Raw genomic sequence first — 15,287 nt, forward strand, 5'->3', positions numbered from 1 at the left:
AGGGAAGTAGGCCAACTGTGGCACTGGGATTCTTTAATTTGGCAGCCTTAAGGCTTTTCAAGAGTGTCTTCCCTACCCTCTCCAAACATGTGGGGATAACCTTTTTTGAAAATAAATCAGTGCTGGGTTTTTAAAACTGACTTCTTTGAAAAGATGTTTGTATGAATCTGTAAACTCTCAAAGGTTACCATTATGTAAGAAGGTGTTTTTTTTTCTTTTTTTTTAACAGAGAGTGGGCAGAACCTCTGAAGGCCACAATCTTCCATTCCAAGTAAGTACACGTTAGTCTTCAACTAGGGGGTTAGCAAAGAGTAAACACCGGCCAGCCCCGACACCGCATGAAAACTTCTCACCGCTTCATCAGTTCTGTCAGTGAAAAGCAACCCGGAGGTTCAGAAGCGAGTATGGGAGTCTCTACCCCACCTAAGCTCTAGGCGGCTTCCTTGAGCCACCTGCCCTCCTCCTCCTGGCTACTGCTCTTGCCATGGGGTTGCCCCGTGCCTCTTTGCCTCTAAGGATATGGGCAGGGCCAGCTTGTGCTGTTTGATCTGGCTCAGGCCCAAGCGAGGGCTGCACTCTGGCCTGCCATGCCTGCTGTGGGGCCGGCTTCTTTCTTCTGGCAGCCTTTCCATCAGCCACACCTGACTGCCACAAGGTCCCCGGCCTGGGTGAACAGTCTCTACCCCCGCTATATACTTCACACTGTGGGCGGAATAATTGCCCATCACTTGGACCTGCTTAACTTTTTTCTGATATAAACGTTGCCCAGGGTTTACTGGCTTCTCTGACGCAGCCCTTGGCTCTCCGGTGAATTTTTTTCTTCCCCTCAAGATAATCCAGCTCCATCCAGACCTCCCACATTGGCCTTTGAATGCTTGAATAAACCAGCCTCTCAGTTTGCCTTTACGTGGTACGCGCCCTGTTTTTATTTAGATCAAAGTCACCCGTTGTTCAATGGTGTACCTTGGGGTCAGCAAAGCCACTAAGCCCTGAAGCATTCCCCAGGTTCCTGCTGAAGACTCCTTTTCAATTCTCCTGTAAGCCAGACCCAGTGAACTGAATATGGATCGCTTCCTCTCTCAGGCCCAAGGCTCCCAGCAGCACCCGCCCCTCCTCTACTGTCTTCCTGCCCCTGGTAATCACAGGGCCATCAGCTGGTGACAACTACAGATCCACAATGGCTCTTGCGAGCCAATCTGTTAAGACTGGTTTTTCTCCACACTTCTTTGATGATGTAGTGTTCATCTCAGGGAGGGGAGGGTTGAGGTGATGTGAGGGGAGGTGTTAGTTGTTGACATTACTCTATTTCTGCACTGCCAAAGCACTCAGCGATCTCACCTGACCCCCTTCTGGGCCAGGCTGTGACGGTTTATTTCGCTATTTTGTTACTTGTTCAGACGCACCCTGGATATCGTGGTCTCTTGGGAGGTCCTTTTGAGGATCTCCATCTGCATACTGAATTGTGGATTTTTTTTTCCCTTTCTCTGTATCTTCTACCACCTTCTAGCTTGCTCTCTTTGTCCTCCATGTCTGGATCCTCCCACACATTCCAACTTTATGGAGGGTCTCTTTAAGACCCATCTGAGTTCTGATCTCTTTGCCTTTAGGGTCCCAAGTCATGAGAAGTCTCAAGCCAACCCCTCTACCCATCTTCTCTTTCACTTTCACCTCTTTTCCCTCAGAAGCAGGACTGGAGCGTGGTGGCAACCATGTGTCCTTTCCTGCTGTAATTCCTCCGCTAAACAACCAGGCTCTTGACAGCTTAGCCTCAGTTGCATGCCTGTCTGCATAGAGCAGAGTTTACGCAACTGATACCTCAGCCTGCTTGCAATCCCGTCTCCTGTGTGTTACTTGAGGGGATTGTAGCACGTTCTTTAATCTAGCAGATGCTCACAGGGCATCCCTGGACTCAAGAGGTAGACTGTACTCATGAAGGTGGCATGTCACTCCATAACAAGCAGAGGAAGATGGCCGCCTTGGGATTCTGCCATATGAGTGCTTTATTCTCAGATATCTCCCCTCACTCCCCTCAGACACTCTCAGTCGGATTAGCCTTAGTTGCACTGCTCAGTACTCGTGCAGTTGTGTGTCTCAGAACCCGTGCAGTTGCATGTCTCAGTACCCACGCAGGAGCCATGCAACCACTCCTCCCCTGCTCAGGTGCCATTTATGTTGTATGACACTTTTGCAGAAAAACATGAACAAATACATTCTCCAGACCAAGGTAATTCCAACACTGACGTCCACCCTACCTGGTGAACTAGTGAGTTTACTGATGTTAGTTACGTGAATACAGGTAACTCAAAAGCAGATACAGCACTGAAAGCCCAACCAGCACAGGCAATCATCAAGAAAGCCACCTCTCGAGTTCTCTGTATGATATGCAGGCGCTCAACAGGTCAGAGTCTCCTCTCCTCAGAAGTCCTGTCTGCTTATATACCTTTAGGGTATATAAGGAGCCTTGTGCATCTGGTAAGTTTCAGGGACTTCCTGAGACTTTTGAGTTGTTTACTTCCTGAGTCTCAACCAGTCTCCCTTGAGAATGAATGTTTCAACTGTTTTGACTCTTGGGAAATTGCTACATAACATGTATAACAATATAGTTTTAGTGGAAGTGTTTTTAGGTTAAGAAAAATATCCATGTGTGTGTGTGTGTGTGAGTGTGTGTGTGTGTGTGTGTGTGTGTGTTCATCCTATTGGTTGTATTTCAGAGAACTCTGAATCGCACAAATCCACTTCATCCAGCTTCCTCAAAAGTCCTCACTGTTTCATCCTTCTATCCTTCTCTAGATTGAACACTGCTGACCAGAGAACTGACCCCCAAGCCCCAGCCTCTAGCCTCTATGCCAGCTGCTGTTTTGTGTGCAGTGACTCGATTCTCTCCACTCTACCTCTCCATCTTTGCCAATAACTTCCCCACATCTAGCAGAAGTTTCGGGTCTTAAAACTAACATCCTCCCAGCTCTCCTCTCAAGTGTTTTCACAGAGTCCTAAAACTAAAGTATGTCAATCTCTCCCACCCACAAAAGTCCTTTTCCCACTGCGGTCTTAAAGGACATCACCATGGCACATTCTTCAAGGCCTGATGACTCTCCCTCTCCAGTCTCTGAAATCCCACCTCCAGTCTCCAACTCTATTGCCAAGATGTCATGATATCAAATCTTCTGGGGCTATTAGAGAAGGCTTTAAATACTCTTAATAATGCCAGTCTCTCCTCTGATCCAACCACCAAGAGTGATCTTTCTAAATGCTCACTGACCTAAGTCCCGGCCCGCTGAGAGCCCTGCAATGGTTTCCAGATACCCACAGGGCAGCATTCTGGCTCCAAGTCTGATATTCAATGTCCTCCTTTGACAACCTCTTTCAACTATTAACTAGATAGGTCACTCCCTGAAAGAGTCATCAAAGGACATCACATTCCTCCCCCTCACGAGCCCACCAGACACTCTGGTTTCACCATTTGTTCTTCCTGGTCATTACCACTGGGTATTCCTTCTCAGAGTGACTGCCCTCACCCTCTGACTGAAGCCTTCTCAGAAACAAGAGGCAGGTCTCCTTTCTTGTATGAGGACCCCTGTCTATGTCCTTAGATGCAGATTACTCCCCCATGAGAGGTAGGAAAGCCTAAAGAAAGGGGATTGCTATTCAATGTGGTCATCTCTGCAGCCACTCAGGGGGAGATCCACTGATCACCGTAAGTGGATAGAGCCATAGATACATGTATTAATGGAAATATGGAAAGAGAAGTAGATCGAGGGACATAGGGACAGATACTGTGTGGTCAGATAAACAGACGACTGAAAAGACACACAGGAAAATGAGTGGGTGGATGATGTGGGTGGATGGAGAAAGGAAGGAACGTTTTGAGGAGGGAGAGGGGAAGGGACTGCAGAGGAGAGAGGAAGGAAAGGAGAAAAAGTTCCTGAGACTTAAAGAAGAGATCATCTCCTTTCCAACTCTGCTTTTACAATGCACAGACAAAACCTAAGCTTACATGAGATGTCCGAGTGACCAACTGATCGAAACTCCAGGCGACAATCAGGATTTCAAAAGACTCGGAAGACCTGATCTCTGGGCACTGTGTCTGTGACCAGATTTCCTACAACGCATTGTCGGTTTTCTCTGTGGAAAAATGGGTTGTCTGAATTAAACAACATACAGATTTTCCCCCCAATCAGTATTCGGTTCGAAGCTGTCCAATTCTAAGACAATGTGGTAGGAAGACGGGCCACGCTGAGTCATGCATGTTTACTTACAACTTGTCCTAATACAGTGCTGATCCCAGATCTCTGCCAGCAACAGAGAAGAATTAACACACTCCAGATGACTGGCTGGCTGGAAGCCTTGTGGTGGCAATGAAAGACAAGCTGATAACAGAGCCTGCGGGTACTGAGGAAGTGACATGTGTCTGCAAGGCTGATCACACCACAGAGAAAGAAAAGAATCAGTCCTACACAGAATGCCCCCACCCTTGCACCCAAGGTCATGGCCAACGGGCAAGTGTATCCTTTATCCAGAAGGGCTAGGTTTTGTTCCCAGAGAGTGTGTCTGTCCTGGTAGGTGCCTACCTGCACTGCTGACATGATCAGGAGTAGAAACTGTGCTAAAAAGCCGTCCATCACTAGTTGCAGTCAGGATGTGACCAGCATGGGCTAGTGGGTACGCATGGAGTTCGTTCCTGGATAGACCTCACCTCTCAGCTTTCTCCTTAACAGTGCTGTGAGGCAGCAATGATAATCTTCATTTCAGAGAGGAAAAGCAATGGAACTAAAAAGGTGGAGCTTAGGGTCTGAACCAATCTTACCTGGTCCCATCTGTGATGTCTGGCAGCCATGTCTGTGGGTAGCATCTGATCAGTTAATGATTCAGAGGTGTCAAGGTTCATGCCACAACCATTCGAAATGGTGCCTCCCAGAGAGACTGGCTCTTTGTAATGCGTTTTCACATTGTCTTCAGCCAGTGACATTCAGCCATTTCTCAACCCGTATGTCACAACCCTCGCAAACCAGATATTCATGAACAGTTCATAACAGTAGCAAAATCAGAGTTATGAACTAACGACAAGGATAACTTTATGGTTGGGGGAGTCACCACAACATGAGGAACTGGGTTGAAGGGTTGTAGCATTAGGAAGGTTGAGAACCACTGTCTTATGATGACGATGTGTTCGATTGTTCTTATTTTCCGGTTGGGATACTGAGACTTGGGATGACAGGTGCCAGGACCCAGCTGCTAATGGTAGAACTGAGTCTCAATCCACAAAGCTCTTTCAGATTCTGTTCCTCAGCAGCCGTGGTAGACAGCTACAGAAAACCAAGACATCCACTGCTTCCACCTCTAGTAACAGATCTGAACTTTCTCTGGGTGAACTACATTGCTCTTGCCCTACTCTGTGCTCCTTCAAGCTCAGGTGTGAGGGGCTTGCCCTGACCATGGCGAATGAATGCATGAGCAGCGACTTCTGTCTTAGGGGTTTTGTTGTTGTAACAAAACCCCATGGCCAAAAAAGCAAGTTGGGGAGGAAAGGGTTTATTTAGCTTACATCTCCACAGCACTGTTCATCAACAAAGGAGGTCAGGACAGGAACTCAAACAAGGCAGGAACCTGGAGGCAGGAGCTGATGTAGAGGCCATGGCGGGGGGTGCTGCTTACTGACTTGCTCCCCATGGCTTGCTCAGCTTGCTTTATTACAGAACCCAGGACCACAGCCCAGGGATGGGACCAGCCACAATGGGCTCGCCCACCATCAATCACTGATGAAGAAAATGCCCACAGCCAGATCTTACAGAGGCATTTCCTCAAGTGAGGTTCCCTCAATAAGTCTAGTTTATGTGCTAGTCCGGTTGACACAAGACCAGCCAGCACAACACCCAGTGAGTCTCAACGTCACGATAGCAGAGGAAATTCATGTGGAGGATTACAACTTTCCTGTTGGGATGACTGAAATGTTACTATGGAATCCAGGAGCTGCATGATACCTGTGCCTCCACCAAGGGGTGGCTTGACAAAGAGTAAAACCAACAGAAAGAAATCAGAAAATCAGAGACAAAGAGCTGACTCTCCTAAGGATGCATGCTGAGAGCCTGGGTCCAGCCTCAGTCCAGTATGTCCGACATACGTGAGCCATTGACTTTCTTTTCTACTCAAGTCTGACTTGATTCCTTCGAATCACAGGTTATTGTCACTTGTTTCCCTGGGTGCTGTGTCATGAAACCCAGGGCACTTGAGGGCAAGGACTAAGTCAAAACCCACCTTTATGTCTCAGTGACCGGCTTCATGGATAAAGACCCAACTTGTTTCAACAGTGAAGTTGGAGGCACATTAAGTCAAGGAACACTTAATTCCAGCCATCCTGGCCATCCTTCTTCTTTCTTCTTCTTCTTCTTCTTCTTCTTCTTCTTTCTTCTTCTTCTTCTTCTTCTTCTTCTTCTTCTTCTTCTTTCTTTTTCTTCTTCTTCCTCCTCCTCCTCTTCCTCTTCCTCTTCTTCTTCTTCTCTTCTTCTTCTTCTTCTTCTTCCTTCTTCTTCTCCTCCTCCTCCTCCTCCTCTTCCTCTCCTTCCTTCTTCTTCTTCTTTCTTCTTCTTCTTCTTCTCCATTTATCCAAATTCCACCAGGCCTGAAACCACCCAGAGCTCTCACCCCAATCTTAACCACATGCCTTAGTTAACTTTCCATTGTGGTGATAGAACACCATGACCGAAAGCAACTTGGAGAGAAAAGAGTTGATTTCAGCATACACGGCTTATAGTCTATCATGAAGGGAGGTCAGAACAGAAGCTCCAATAGGAGCCTGAAAAAATGAACTGAAGCAGATGCCATGGAGGGGTGCTGCTTACTGGCTTGCTCCCTGTGGCTTCCTCAACCTGCTTTCTTATACAACTCAGAATCCTCTGCCCAGGAATAGCCACTGATCACTGTAGACTGGACCCAACCAAAATGCCATTGGTCAAGAAGATGCCCCACAGACTTGCCTATAGGCCAACCCGATGGAGAAGGCTTTTCCTCAGCTGAGATTTCCTCTTCTCAGAAGGAGATCACTGGGCATGCTTTTGGAAGCTATACCAGGTCACGGGGCCATTCCAGGTCACCTGGAGGTGAATGACTCAGCCTGTCCCCTTCTGCTGTGGTGGTCTGTCTCACCTCAGGCCCAGAAATGGAATCACCATGACTGTGGACAGAAACCACAGAAGCCACCGGCCAAAGTAATCTTCCCTCCTTGAAACTGGTTCTCATATTTGACCCAGATGTGAAAACTGACCACTGTTTAGTCCCGAGGACAGGGACTGAAGGAAGGTCGTGGAAGGTCCTCCATGTGTCAAGCACCCTCCAGCAGGAGCTAAGGCTCGAATCAAAATGTCTGCCATGTCCTCACAGAGACGGCTGTGTGGGCACCATGGCTGGAGCATGAGGTAACTGGTCACAGTTGGTCACAGACAAGAGCAGAGGGGATGAGTGCTGGCACTCGAGGGTTTTCTCTTCCACCCGTGGAGTCAGTGGTGGGACCTCAACCCACTGTATTGTGCTACCTGCATTAAAAGTGGTTCTTCCCAGGCTGGAGAGATGGCTCCCTGTCTCTGCCTCCAGAGCACTAAACGACAATCACACTGGGCTTCTTTACATGTGTTCTGAAGATCAAACTGGAGTCTGTGTTTGCATGGCAAAAAAAAAAAAAAAGCACTTTATCCACTGAGCTATCCCCCCAGTCTACTTCTTATGGATGCTTATGGGATAAATCAATGCAAAGGGCTTGGCGTGAGGTACAGCCCCAAAGACTATGAAGGTCATTCTAGTTGTCTTTCTAGTTAGGAGCACTGACTGCTCTTCCAGAGGTCCTGAGTTCAATCCCCAGCAACCACACGATGCCCTCTTCTGGTGTGTCTGAAGACAGCTACAGTGTACTCATTTACAAGAAAGAAAGAAAGAAAGAAAGAAAGAAAGAAAGGAAGGAAGGAAGAAAAGGAAAGAAAAGAAAGATCAGTCTGAGTCTTATAAAAGAACCTTATCTTGTTGGTGGTATGACCTCAAAAAGGATTTGGGGTCCTGGCCCTTTCTTTAAGAGGGGGGTCTTCCCTTCTCTGTTAAACCTCTTTATACACAGAGAGAGAGAGAGAGAGAGAGAGAGAGAGAGAGAGAGAGAGAGAGAGAGAGGAGTGAAGAGTGTCTCTGGTGGGTGACCCAGGAGTCAATCCCAGGCAGTCCAACTCTGAATCTGTGCTTTTACCTGACAAGCAAGCTGGAGCATCCAGAATTCCTGGGGTGATTTGTTATAGCTCTGGCTTTCTCCTTCCTAATGGTTAACATCTGTACACTCACACTGGAAAGAGACCGGGTAAAAGTGAAATGGACCGTTCCCGAAACTTTAAAAAGGAAAAGGCTTGGGCTGTGGCGTCAGGCACACCCGGTTGGAATAGCTGATAGGACCGTCTTTGAGCCTTATAGCCTACGGTCAGCCTTGACTGTGAACCTGACTACATCTAGAATCACCAAGAAGCCAGTCTCTGGCTTGTGTTTTCCAGACAGGTTTAACTGAGATGGTGACATGCATCTCGAATGTGGATGCACCATCCCATGGGTTGGGGGGTCACACACTGACATCTCCCCCTGCTGTGGATGTGCCCAGCGGCCACATACTGCAACCACCATAGACCATACCTGCACAGCCATAGACCATACCTGCACAGCCATAGACCATACCTGCGCAGCCATAGACCATACCCAAGCCATGAGCCAAAACAAACCTGCGGGGCTGGGAAAAAAAGGAAAAAGAGAAAAAAAAAACCTGCAAAAAAGTCTCTAAATTCTCTCTCTCTCTCTCTCTCTCTCTCTCTCTCTCTCTCTCTCTCTCTCTCCTGGGCATTCGGTTTCAGCAACGAGAAAATTAACTAACATACTTCCCTTGAGCAGCCCTTCTTTGGGATTAAAGTGGGCAGCTGGAGAAAGATAATGTGTAAAGCTCACAGGGCATGGTGTTTTCAGGGTACGTTGAGCTCACATCTCTGTGGTGGGGTGTATAATTAAGTGTTCGTGGTATGAGGTATAGAAGCCAACCCCCTGTATGGTTCCTTGGGAGCTGTCTACTTTGTTTTTCTAGAATTTGCAAACTTAGCTAAGGCTAACTGGGCAGTAAACCCAGGGATCCACCTGTCTCTGCCTCCAGGGCGCTAAACTACAACCACACTGGGCTTCTTTACCTGTGTTCTGGGGATCGAACTGGAGTCTGTGTTTGCATAGCAAAACAAGCACTAACACTGAGCTATCCCCACAGCCTACTTCTTATGGATGCTTATGGGATAAATCAATGCACGGGGCTGGCATGAGGTACAGCCCCAAAGGCTATGAAGAAGTGATTCCATGACCTTGGAAGGAAAACCTCCCTCCCGTCTCTAAAGCGATCCAGCCAGTGCTGTTTAGTGGGCCCGTGGAAACTATGCTCCCGGCCAGCCTTCAAAATGGATTAAGGATTTGAGGCTCAGTTTAATACTCTACACACAAGATCAAAGAATGCAGGAAAGAGCTGACAAGCAGAGAGGGTGCGAGATGGAGCGGACCCCAAGCAACTGGCAGAGCTGCAGGGAGCGGCCCCACGGTCTGCTACAGTCTGTGTCTTCAGAAATTAAAACGCACACTTCTCCTGACCCCAGACACAAGGCAAGCAGGAACACGAAGAAACCTCGGGTGTTTTTTTTTTCAAAAACATCAGCATGTGCCCAGCGGAAGAAAAGAGGGATTGTTCAAGGCAGAGACGCAGTCCAGCTCCACAAGAGGGATTTAAAGACTGAAGGCAGATAGCCGCACTGCATCCTGGAGCAGGTTTCCGCCCGCGGCTTTGCCTCTGCTGCCCTCTAGTGGCCACACAGGGAGTGGTCCACGAGTCTTTACTGAGCTTCGAACCTGAAAACCACCTCCGCCACTCTCCCTCTGTCAGTCGCTAGCCTGGGGCCCTTGCCCTCTGGACTCTGCTACAGCCTCCCTAATGGTACCAATAAGATAACAAACAGCCGCCTCCTCCTGCGGGATGCTGTCCGCAAGAACCATGCCGAGCAGTCACCCAGAATTCTTACAACTCCCTTTGGAATCAGGTAGAATCTTGTCTGCAGGAGAGGAAACTGAGGCTCACAAAGGTAGCAAAGGCCATATACGTGTGTGTGTGTGTGTGTGTGTGTGTGGATGACCTGCAGTTTAATCCGTCTACATGTTGGAGCCGTGTCCTTGTACCTAAGGATTTCAAACGCAGCTGTGTCTCCTGGAGAGTATTGGGCATTAAACTTGGAGGCTTGACTACTAGATGATGGAGCGATTAGACAGTGCATCCCTTAAAGAGGATATTTCTATCTCCTGTTCTCTATTTCTCTCTGTCTATCTCTGTCTCTCTGCCTATCTCTGTCTGTCTCTGTCTCCCTCCCTCCTTCCCTGCCTTCCTCCCTCTCTCTCTCCGCTGAAATAAACATTTCCTTTTAAGTTCCAGTATTCTGTTATAGCGATGCCCAGCCAACACAAGAGCTAAAACTCGGGGGCCAGACCTAACAGCGGGAGTTTACGCTGATTCTGCGGCTTTTCTGAGCTGGTGCTATGCAGCCGCCTCCAGCATTGCTCCCTTCTGATCTGCAAGGCTCCACACTGCCCCAGGTGGCCTTTCTAAAACAGAACTTCCAACTGCTTAAAGACCGGCAAGGCACTTAAGCTGACCCCCTTGGCTCACCTGCTGGCCCCTTCACAGCCAGCCCCAAAGTGCTTCCCCACCACCCCTCCTCCCTTCCGCGAGAAAGAAGCCGGGCTCTCTGAAACTCTCTCCGAGCGAGCGAGCGCGCGCGCTGCACCTAACTGATCGGTGCTGCGTGAGAGCCCCCTCAGAGAGGAGCGAGCACACAGGAAGACACTGGTTCCTCACCTGTGGAAATGCCCCTACTTGGGGAGACTGGAGTTTGGAAAGATCCGCTTGCATGCAGCCAAAGGCCTGAGGCTAGATGACGTTGCTGTCCAGGACTTCCAACCGCCCCCCCTCAAAAAAAAGCCATATTGATTAGAAGCGAAGTCAGGGATGCTGAGATGCCAATGAGCACAGGCTTCCCAATATAGATAGGCTCTGGTATCCCACTGATCTATTTCATCAAAGGGTCTCAATGCAGACATCTCATTCTGGACCTCCTGATCCCACATAAGGAGATTTGGGGCTGCGAGAGCCCAAAGTCCGAGGAGGAGCAGGAGGTCAGGAGAAGGATGAGACCGGGGCTTCTTATATGTTTTATGATCTCTTTGGGCCAGAAAATTCTTACAGAACCATGGGCATGTAAGTACATGAAACAGGAATATGAATCAAGCACTTACTATAAACAAAACATAAATTTTGTTATTTCGAGATTTCATTTACATTTTATCATGTAGCTCTAACTGGCCTTGAACTCTGGGGGATCTGCCAGCCTCTACATCCCAAACACTGGGGTTAAAGGTGTGACTCATGACACCCAGCTAGAAAGTTTTTTTTTTTAAACATTTATTTATTTATTATGTATACGTCATACAGCTTTCTGCCTGCATGTATGCCTGCAGGCCAGAAGAGGGCACCAGACCTGATTATAGATGGTTGTGAGCCACCATGTGGTTGCTGGGAATTGAACTCAGGACCTCTGGAAGAGCAGACAGTGCTCTTAACCTCTGAGCCATCTCTCCAGACCAAAAGTTTTTGTTTTTGTTTTTGTTTTTAATTCTTTGTTGTATATATTACTATTTATTAAAAACTAAAGCAAGTTTTCATACCATAGCACTGTGTCTGTTTTGGTGTAAAGAATAAAATATGAACAGAATATTTGCAAGTGTGGGATAGGTTCCGTGTCTTTCAGAATTGGTAAGTATTTTGATTTAAAATGGTCAATAATGAGAACGCCATTTCACATGCACAGTTAGAAATGACAGAAGTGGATTTAGGCCCCTCCAGAAGGACTGTTCTAAGTCAAAGTTAAAATTCACTCAATGGGGGTTGGGGATTTAGCTCAGTGGTAGAGCGCTTGCCTAGCAAGCGCAAGGCCCTGGGTTCGGTCCCCAGCTCCGGGGGAAAAAAAAAAAATTCACTCAATGATTTTTTTAAAATGAAACTCACAATCCAACAGCAACCTCTAAAATCAAACATCCTAGCCAAATATAACCCAAAGATAGATTAATTTGGTACTTACGTGCTGAGACATGTTGAGAAACACTTAAGTCTTTGTTTTCTATAACCACACCGTTTTGTGTAAGAGCATAAAGCTTAGCATGTACCCTAAAAACACTGCGATCCAAAATGGACGGAAGTCTCGAGCCAGAACTGAGGTGTTTGTGGACCATTCATCATCGCTGCCTGTCATGACAGCACACAGCGCAAAGTGCACAGTCACGTGTCAGGAACCAGGGCTGCAGTAAACACAGTCAGTACCCCTCAGACTGTGGACTTGATTTCTGACTTCATTTCCAGTCACAGTGCACTCTGAAACCTTGTATTATTACCAGGTTTTCTTGGGAGTTGTGACTATAATCACAGGGGGCCCATGATTAAACATGAAAGTAGTAGATCAATGATTGTGTCAAACAAGGTCCCCAGTACATGTGGCAGGTTAGAGAGACAGTCACAAAACAAGCCAACAAATGAGCAGCTCCGAATGGTGACAAGTACTGTACTCAGGACTGGAACTCAAGCATGGCAAGAAGCAGGAGCTGATGGCAGAGGCCATGGAGGGTTTCCTCCTGGCTTGCTTGAGTTCCTGACTTCCTTTGGTGATGAACAGCAATGTGGAAGTTTAAGCTGAATAAACCATTTCCTCCCCAATTTGCTTCTTGGTCATAATGTTTGTGCAGGAGTAGATACCCTAAAACAAACTGGTACCAGAAGTGGGGTATTCCTGCAATAGCATGACCATGTTTGGGGAGGACTGTGGAAGGACTTTGAAACTTTGAGCTAAAAGGGTCATTGGGATGTTAAGAGCTCTGTGGGATGTTCTGTAGGAGCTTGGAAATTTCAGAGGAAAGATTAAAGGCTCTTATCGGGGCTGTTGGTATTTTGAGTGTGACAATTCTGTGGTTTTTTGGTTAGCTGGGGCTGAAGAATCAGCTGTGGTTGACAAGATACCAGAACTGCTAAAGCGAAACCTTTGCATTACTGGGACTATTGATGCTGGTCAGCTGAAGCTAAGAAATTAGTGGTGATTAAAAACAGATGAGCATCATTGTGGTGAAATCTTCTGGGAAGTGTTTTTTGAGAGCTGTGTTCCAGAGATAGCTAAGGTTGTACCTCATGCTGTGGCTGGACTTGGTAATGGGTAAGAGTCTCCCAGGTGGTACTGGTTTTGAAGGCATGAAGGGCTCATGAAGAGCCGCCGAGGCTGGGCACTGTGAGAGGCCATGGAGCACCATTGGTGAATGTGCAGCCTCAGTTGCAACTGATGGTTCAGGACTGAAGTGGTCATGCAAAGGAGTTGAGGTTTGGCACCATGAAGAGAGCCTAGGAGAGGCTGTTGGTGAAGCCTAGTTGCAATGGAAAACCCCAGTGTATTAGCGATACCAGTACCATGGGATGACCACCAAGAACAGCAGTAGCAGTGGAGTACAGGCATCTGGAGCCTAGAAGACAAGGTGTGTCTATGAAGGGCAGAGTTGGAGAGGTGACCCAAGCCCTTGAAGACCGTGGATGGATCCCAGACATTGTATGATTAGAGTTTGACTTTGATTTTGATTGTGACTGTGCTCTGATATTTTTTCCCTCTTGGAGGAAGAAAGTATTTTAGTGGAGCCCCCAGTTAAGAGATTTTTGAATAGTAAAAAGACTTGGAATTTTAAAAGAGATTGGATATTTTTAAAGGGATTGAAATTTTAATATGTAAGAATCTGTAAAGACTGTGTTATTTAGATCTTGGGGATGAATTAGAAACTAAGGGTTGAGGCTTAATAGTGATGTGTTTGTGTGTCAAGTTGACAAGGGGTCAATTTTACTAGCTAGTTTTATGTGTCAACTTGATACAAGCTGAAGTTATCACAGAGAAAGGAGCCTCAGTTAAGGAAATGCCTCCATGAGACCCAGCTGTAAGGCATTTTCTCAATTAGTGATCAAGGGGGAGGACCCAGCCCATTGTGGGTGGAGCCATCCCTGGGCTGGTGGTTCTGGGTTCTACAAGACAGCAAGCTGAGCAAGCCAGGGGAAGCAAGCCAGGAAGTAACATCCCTCCATGGCCTCTGCATCAGCTCCTGCTTCCTGACCTGCTTGAGTTCCTGTCCTGACTTCCTTTGGTGATGAACAGCAATGTGGAAGTGTGAGCTGAATAAACCCTTTCCTCCCCAACTTGCTTCTTGGTCATGATGTTTTATGCAGGAATAGAAACCCTGACTAAGACACAGGGTGTGGTCCAAGTAGTCCAACAATGGCTGTATCCTGATGCAAAAGCCAAGAACAGGAAAGTTAGTCGCTCAGTCCAGGAGACCAAGTGTTTCCGCAGTGCTAATGTGGTGCTGGAGGAATTCCTAAAGAGATGCTGTCTTCACTCTAGTCTGGAGATCACAAAGAAGTAGGCTCTAAAACCACCGAAGGGATGCTTCAGCAACAGGATGGATGAACTTGACAATGAGAGTAAGAGCAAGCAGGCAAGAAGTAAAGGTTGTTTCTCCCAAGTCCTTTTATGTGAGGCTGCAAACAGAATGTGTGGGTATTCCTAGCTCGAATGATCCAATAGGCAAAATCCCTCAGAGGTGTGCCCAGCTGCTTGGGTTTTAATGGATTCCAGACATAGTCAAGCTGACAAGGGTCAGCCATCATGACGGCTCCCACACTGAAGTGTAACCATGTCTGCATCAGCCCGGGTGCTCCTGGGGCAGAGACGATGGACCTGTGTATCTGAGTCCTCAGCGCTGCTCTCAGGGGCTCCACAGACGGTATCAAAGCTGAATGGACTCTCCTGACTTCATCTGTCAGCTGCCTCCTGCTCACTTTTCTCTGAATACACCATGAGCACATTGGCACCTGTCCCACACAGAACCACAGGAATCCCAACATGGACGGTAAAGCCCCTACCGTCCTGGGCTTTTATATATGTGCCACCGTGAAGTCTCCTCTACTTGAAGCTAGCTTTGTGACCCAACCAGAGTCATAACACAGTGGAAGGGACATGGGCTTCAAACCAATGCACTGGCCCCGGATCCTGGCGAATAAATACAGCAGAAGATCCATCCATTCTTTCCCCGTACAAGCCCAGCAGAGGGACCTCAGGAACTTTCCAGTTAACCCAGTGAAGACAGTGAGGATGTTCAGGTGCCAATCTGGAGCCACAGTC

Source organism: Rattus rattus, chromosome 14, assembly GCF_011064425.1.
Source record: "Rattus rattus isolate New Zealand chromosome 14, Rrattus_CSIRO_v1, whole genome shotgun sequence".
NCBI lineage: Eukaryota > Metazoa > Chordata > Mammalia > Rodentia > Muridae > Rattus > Rattus rattus.